The sequence below is a fragment of the Pinus tabuliformis genome, chromosome 3_1 (genome assembly GCF_031772625.1).
Source record: "Pinus tabuliformis cultivar Carrire ecotype Pingquan chromosome 3_1, CPIR1, whole genome shotgun sequence".
NCBI lineage: Eukaryota > Viridiplantae > Streptophyta > Pinopsida > Pinales > Pinaceae > Pinus > Pinus tabuliformis.
Genome location: NC_142301.1, coordinates 906,111,627 through 906,118,868, shown reverse-complemented (window position 1 = coordinate 906,118,868; position 7,242 = coordinate 906,111,627). Strand labels below are relative to the sequence as shown.

The 7,242-nt window shown below is 36.2% G+C and overlaps 1 long non-coding RNA gene across 1 annotated transcript; it reads right to left on the bottom strand.

The window, feature by feature from the left end:
* Nucleotides 1–661: 661 nt before the first annotated feature.
* LOC149190579 (uncharacterized) lies at nt 662–3,029 on the bottom strand. The gene is made up of 3 exons (XR_016256509.1): nt 2,506–3,029; nt 1,959–2,109; nt 662–986 (listed from the first exon to the last, which is right to left on the bottom strand). It is a non-coding gene; the product is annotated as an uncharacterized LOC149190579 (long non-coding RNA).
* Nucleotides 3,030–7,242: the final 4,213 nt, after the last annotated feature.

Below are 7,242 nucleotides of genomic sequence, written 5' to 3'. Positions count from 1 at the left end.
ATTACCATCTTTGGGAACCCCAACGCAGTAATCGACTGGCGAATGATTGCAGCAATCCACAAACACCGACCCTCCTCAACTGGGAACATAGCATCAAGACTCTGTCTCTATCCTTCCGACAGATCTCCTTATCCCACATTTTTTGCAAGCAAAACATAGAATCTGACGAATTGTCAAAGCGTGGATTCTCTGCATCCTCGGGTTCGATCCACTCTCAGGAATTCGATTATGAGTTTCTGCTTCGCTCGGGACAGGTCCACTCTCAGGGTTTCGATTATGAGCTTCCGCTTTAGCTTCTGTCTGCCTCTTTTGTCTTGTTCTGTATTGTTTCTAAGTTTTTCTTGGCAGGTTTTGATAAGTCAATTTTAGCTTCAATATTGTTCAACTGGGAAGGCAACAAGGCTGGTCTCTTGGGTTATATCTCATGATTTTGAAAAATCTAGAAACATGGCCCGCAAATGATATCGTACTTTCATTCCATATAAATGAAAGCATTTTTTTCTTTCTTAGAAAACTTTAGTTTGGATTTCAAAATCTAAATAAAACTGATGATCAATATACCAATTTAAATTTCAAAAATAAAAATAATATATTTAAATGAAATTCACAATAAACCAATTTTAAAAATCAGATTGAAAAACACAGACAATATACCTCATTCATAAACAGAGACAAAGATTCGACGGTCATTTATACTGTGTCGCGAGCGAGAGGATTCTGCAGGAATTGATACAACGCAATAGAGGTAACCTAATCATGTCACTGCAAGAGACACATATGCCATGTTCGTTTTGGCTTTATCTGTGATGTTAAAGCATATGCTGCATTCTTTTCGTTTCTTTGTTTTTAACAGCGGAAGCGGAATCGGTAATTGGGAAGACTGACCGCGACGTCACCCGAGATCGAGTCTGGATGATGTTGCTACTATAATCGCTGGAGATCGAGCCCGGATGATGTTGCTATAATCGCTGGAGAACAGTCACAGTCTGCAAGTAATTTTAAAATGTCAACTATAAAGTGAGACATGATTTGGTAACTGGGTAAATGTAAAATATCAACTTTTGTATCCATGTATTGAAGTTCATTACCAAATTTTATTCCCAGAATGTCCAAATTTTATTTTCCGGATTTCAGTAGTTGGGCTTTGATTTTATTACCAAATTAGATTTTTGAAAATTTCAAAGTTTTGTTTTTTTTAGAATTTCAATACTCTACTGAAATTTATTATTAAATTTTATTTTCTGAGAATTTTAATATTTTTCAATCTTTTTCTTATACGTTGGCGGGAATTTATTACAAAATCCTATTTTTAAAAATTATTGAAGTTAGATTTCACTACCAAATTTTATTTTTAAAAATTTCAATATTGTTAAAAATTATTATTATTTATTTATTTTCCAGAATTTCAATATTTAAAGTTAAAATTCCTTCTATTTTTTTTCTTTTCAAAATTTCAAATATTTAGAAATTAGAATTCATCCGAAATAACAAAAAAGCATTAAGCTGTTTCAAAACGCCACATCATATTAATCTAACAATAAACACAATTTTCAGGAAAGGGGATTTAGGTGTTTCAAAACGTCATATTGATCTACTAATATCAAACAAAAATAAAAATGATTGAGCCGTTTTAAAAAAAATGATTCAGCCATTTCAAAAAAACATCATATGTGAATATGAATAAAAACAAAAACAAAAATAATTTTACTAAATACTTGTTATATTGATTTTCCAATTTTCACCAAACTGAAAAAGTAGAAGTCGTGCTAATACTATATTTTCTATCCTTATTGTTTGCTTTCCCGTTTGACCTAAATTAAGTATTTGAAGCTGAAGAAAAAGAGATATTCACAATCCAAAAACCTGAAAACATAAAATGGAATGTGACCATTTAAACTATCACTGATAAAAAAAAATGTGTAAAGTCAGAAATATCAGTTATGGGAGAGGAAAAGTACCTCGTCATTGACAGTGAGTCAGCAACCCGATTTTTCTCGCTGAATATGTGGTGGAGAGTGATCACTGTGAATGTGCGACGGAAGATGTTTATCCAGGAGATCCAAGCAGAAGGATGAGAAAAGGAGAACTCAAAATTTGACGACAAACATCCTACAAATATGAAAAAAATTACCAAATTAAACATTAATAATAAAATTATTAATTAAGGAATAGAAAATTAAACATCGATAATAAAATTATCACTTAAAGATTTACCCATCCTGACTTGAGAATTAACTTTGAATTACGACCGCTGTAACATAATGGACAATTACATGCCAAAAAAATGATGTCTGAGCTCAAACACAGGCTTTAAGTAATACCACTCGAGTCATGGACCTCATTATGTTCCACGATATGCCGTCCTAAATTTTAAGATATCGATATTAAACATAATTAACATAAAATGATTGTTATTTCTATTCTTACGATAATGTCAAGATCACTTACTATCAATTAACTCAACAGGACTATGAACAATTTTTTTGGGTTAAAAACAAGCAATACCTTGCCTTGGCCGGAGTGCAAGTGAAACTCCTGGAATTTGTATGTGTCATTCACATATACATTGATAATCCAACCACCATAAATTCCCACCAGCCACTCAGCAAAGTCTAAAGAAACACAAGACAGACATTTACACAAACTCCTTTTCTATCGATTTTCATATCTTATCTTCTTTGCCCCGTCGCTATCTCATATCACAATACCAGCAAAACCCCAGTTGGCGTTCAGATTCCTCATCGGCGTCGCTGATCCTTTCAGACTCCGCGTTTGATTAGGGTATACCTGTGCCTTGTGCAACTAACCACGGCGCCGCTCATCTAATGCACAGAGTTGTTGCTGCCCTTAAACTCACATTAATGGATTTGTAGGGTCCACTTTCTTCCCTTCCTCTTCTGCAGTAGGGTCGTCCAAATGTTGCAGAAGACATGGCCACACTCCAATCTACATGGACTCAAAAAGATCACTGGTGATGAGGAAACCGAAATCCAACTGTTGTTGCTGATTGTTGTGATATGAGGGAGCGAGGGACGAAGAAGACAACATAAACTGACAGAGTGATTGATGAAATTGATTTAAATAGAGTGTAGGTAGTGTGGGATTTGTCACATGGTTTCAGACAAAGGACAAGCACCGCCTCATTGAGGGGCTAAAGCATATGTAAAACATCGCTGTAACTTGCATGCCAGTCAACGAATAAAGTAACGGTGGCCAAGTTACTTTACTTACATGATAAGATATTTTCGAAATATCTCTATAAATTCAAGATTTTTGTTAATAGATCTTTGTCATCCTGTCTTGTGGGTAGCATGACAAGAGGATTGCGATGGTAGATATTAGAACAGAAACCAGAAATAACAATAATATCACGAAAGAAAAGCCCACTTTCTTTGGTCTAACCATATGACGTGGCATGAATTTTAGAGGAAAGTGAGCGACAGTTGCTACAAGCAAGGCGGTGGCAACGCTTCCCTCACAGGCGGACCGAGGCGGCTGAAGTTGGTCACGCAATTTGACCATTTCCGATAAACAAACGGTGCACCTGATGCGGTGGGTCAATGGGTGCATATCATGCTAGTTGGTAGTACGATTATTGCAACACGGACTTTTACGTTGTTATTTGAATGGTAGATTTTAGAAATATTTTCAAATTCGTTTCGTAAATAATAAATTTAATTCTATCCATTCTTATCATTTTAAGATATCAGTTCAGCCCTCTATGTCAGAGGGAGACAAGACAATGCTACTATCTAATTCTCGCTATAAATGACCTTGACTATGTATATTTTATGGTGTGCAAGTTAAAGATGATGGTTTTATCAAAATGTATTTCGGATTAATCATATTGTTAATTTTGAGTCAATGTTCTATTATGGTTCATCATTATGACAAGGATCATCCTCAAGATTCTTGTTCTTGTCCTCATGATGAACCAGAATATATGATTGGAAACATTGACTCAAAAACAACGATATGATTAATTTCAAATACATTTTGATAACGATATGGATCCCAGAGGTTTGAAATCAACAATGATTTTACCCAAAAACTAGTCAACTATCACACATAAATCTTAGATCTTAGCGAGAAGGATAAAGGGACAATGATTTAGTCTTTTTCCAATTCTCTCATCCACAAATTCTCATCAAATTTCAATATTTAAATGTATGAATGGGTGTGCTAACTCAAAAACTAATTCTCTTGACATCAATTTCTCATCAAAGGTTTTGAAATTATAATATTTAAATGTGGGTATGGGTGAGCTAACAAAAAAACTTCTATCAGTCTATGAGATGATTGAAAAGAAGACTATGTGCTTGGTAAGTTTCCTACTCGCTTGCCTAATATGACACAAAGGAGTTATTCCAATATCATCGTGTCTATTTGGAGAGGGACTTCCAAGATATGAAGGTCCATGACACCATATGTACAACATATACACGACACCACATGTACACAACACCATATGCACGACATGTACACAACACCACCTGCACACATTACCATATGTACAACATATACACGACACCACATGCTCACAACACCACTTTTACAATCATGCACACAACACTATATGTACATAGCACCATATGTAAAACATGCACACAACACCATTTGTACATAGCACTTCATGTACAACATGTACATAACACCCCATGTACACAGCACTACATATTCAACATGCACCCACCACCATATGCACACAACACTGTATATCCATCATGCACATAGTACAATATGTACACAACACCGCATATCCGGCATGTACATAGCACCATCTATATCCAGCACTGCATATGCAATGTAGACACAACACCATACATACAACATGCACACAATACTATATATATTACATGTACACATCACCATAGGTACAATCACTGAATATAAAACACCGCATGCGCACAACATCGCAGATGCAACATGTACAACATATACAACATATGCACAATAGTAGTACAACACATCCAAAACCACATTGTCTCTACCAAGCAACCCTACTTCTAGTGTCTCTCTGCCATCCATGCTTATCCTAGCATGCCTCAGATGTCACTGCTTTCATTCAACTGATGTATTCCTCAAAGTTAGATGTCATAACATAAACATAGGCATAATACACACATACAATATCAATTCATATCCACATGATATTGAACTCAGATATTTATCAGACTACTCTTCCCACTTGATTCCTCAAGAACCAAGAATCTCTTCATGCCATTCACCTGCATAAGAAACCATTCCTCCACAAGAATGATCCCTGACAACCCTGTTGGACAGTGACATAGATGCATGGATACATACATAAATATACATAAACATCAACATAAAACAATCATGATCGGTTAGACAACGACATACACACATATATACATATAAACATTAGTCTTAAACAATTTTTCAACATCTTCAACATCCCTGCAAACAAACATTTCAAGAAACTATTCTTCCCATTATACTACTCATGTTCCCATAGTTACGATTATCAACTTCATTATGTTGATGATTTATTGAAGCTCTTTTCTTTTCCTGATATGCAACTCTTCTATGTGCATTTACTACATCCTTATTCTACTAATGCCATTGCCGGTGATATTCATTCACTCTCTCACGTGAACCAAGCAACCTAGCTCTTTTCGAAGTATGCTTGCTTGTTCCTTCACTTAACATTTCTACAACAAATTTCAATTCTTTTATAATTTCGCTTTTCAATCTTGTATCTAATGTTACATCTTCAACAAGTTGAAGTGTTTATGCTCACTCACTTTATACATGAAGTAAATTTCAATACTAAATAAATTTAAATAATAACAATCAACCTTCCATATTACAAAGACATACATACATATAAACAATATTTCAAATATAGCAATACAAAAAAGAACCACCATTTGTGTAGTCTCATATAAGCAATAACAGAAGACTCTATACAATCCACATATACATAACAAAAATTGACATTGAAATGCATTGTTCAATATGTAAAATAGCGGATCAATGCAAGTAATATCCAAAAAAAAAAAATGAAAAATTGACATGGCTATCTTTTCATTGAATAGTCCAAATGTGATGTACCCAACCCTGCTAATCCATAAAAAGGGGAGTAGAAATTATGCAAGTCAATCTCCCAAGGCACAGTTATGGGAATGCGACTTATAACTTTCAACTTCTTCTTTTGTACAATTTATCATAGACTCAAACTAACCTTCACCATCACGCCTACCTCGTTGATACGAACTTGGTGATGTGAAATATTGCCTTGACAAAATATCCAGATTAGGAGATTTTGCATCTCAGAGGAAAGAGTAATTTTATCAACCTCGTTTCCCATCTAACACGTGGGAGTCTGTCTTAGGTCCAAGCATTATTTAGGTGCGTGGAGTGGTTGGGGCTAATCTAACTTTCCTGAAACATTCTCACTTCTCTCGGTCCGACCTCTGATCTCTGACCTTATCGCAGTCGGTCTTATAATCGTTCCCACTCAACCTCCTCACCACATCCCAACTTCCTGCCTTCGACTTGGTTTAGCACCTGACCTCCTAAGGTCTTTCTCTTTTCCCTTCAGCCTAGTCGAGGTCAGCTCTCTTCTTCCGCTATGGTATTCTTCCGTAGTAATCCCGACTTCCAACCTCTGACTTGAGGTTGATCGCGTCACTTGACAAGGGGTACATTTTTAACAAACCACTACATTGTGAAATCTCAACAACTAGTATGGGGTCGCCACATGTAGGGTTTACCTCTTCGAGGTGGGATAAGGTTTAGGAAATCTACATTATAAGGTTAGAGAACTCCTCTATGCGTCGCATCAAAGTGGCTCTCTTCCTTCACCATGAATCGACTAATGGATCCCTTCCTTTCCATATAAAATGAATTAGAGGAAGACCTTTATGGTCATCGTGGAAATAAGTCTCATCTCTACATTGGTCATCTTGAGTTGTTTTCCTCGACGATAGCTCTACCTCAGAGGTTCCGCAGACCCCCAGATCGATGTTGATACTTGGTACCAACAACTTTAGGTATTTTAGATGTTCTACAGTGCTACCCCTCCTAAGCTTGGGTGTTAGATTCCTTAATGTGTTTCGACCCCTCCTTCTTTCCTTGAACTCGTAGAGGGAGTTATAGGCATGGTAGCTGAGGCATTCCAATGGCTATTATTCCCCACGGGTTTGGTGTGAACTCCTGAAGGGTTTCCACCTCTCCTACCACACATCATTAGTGTCAACACCCTTCTCAAGGCTC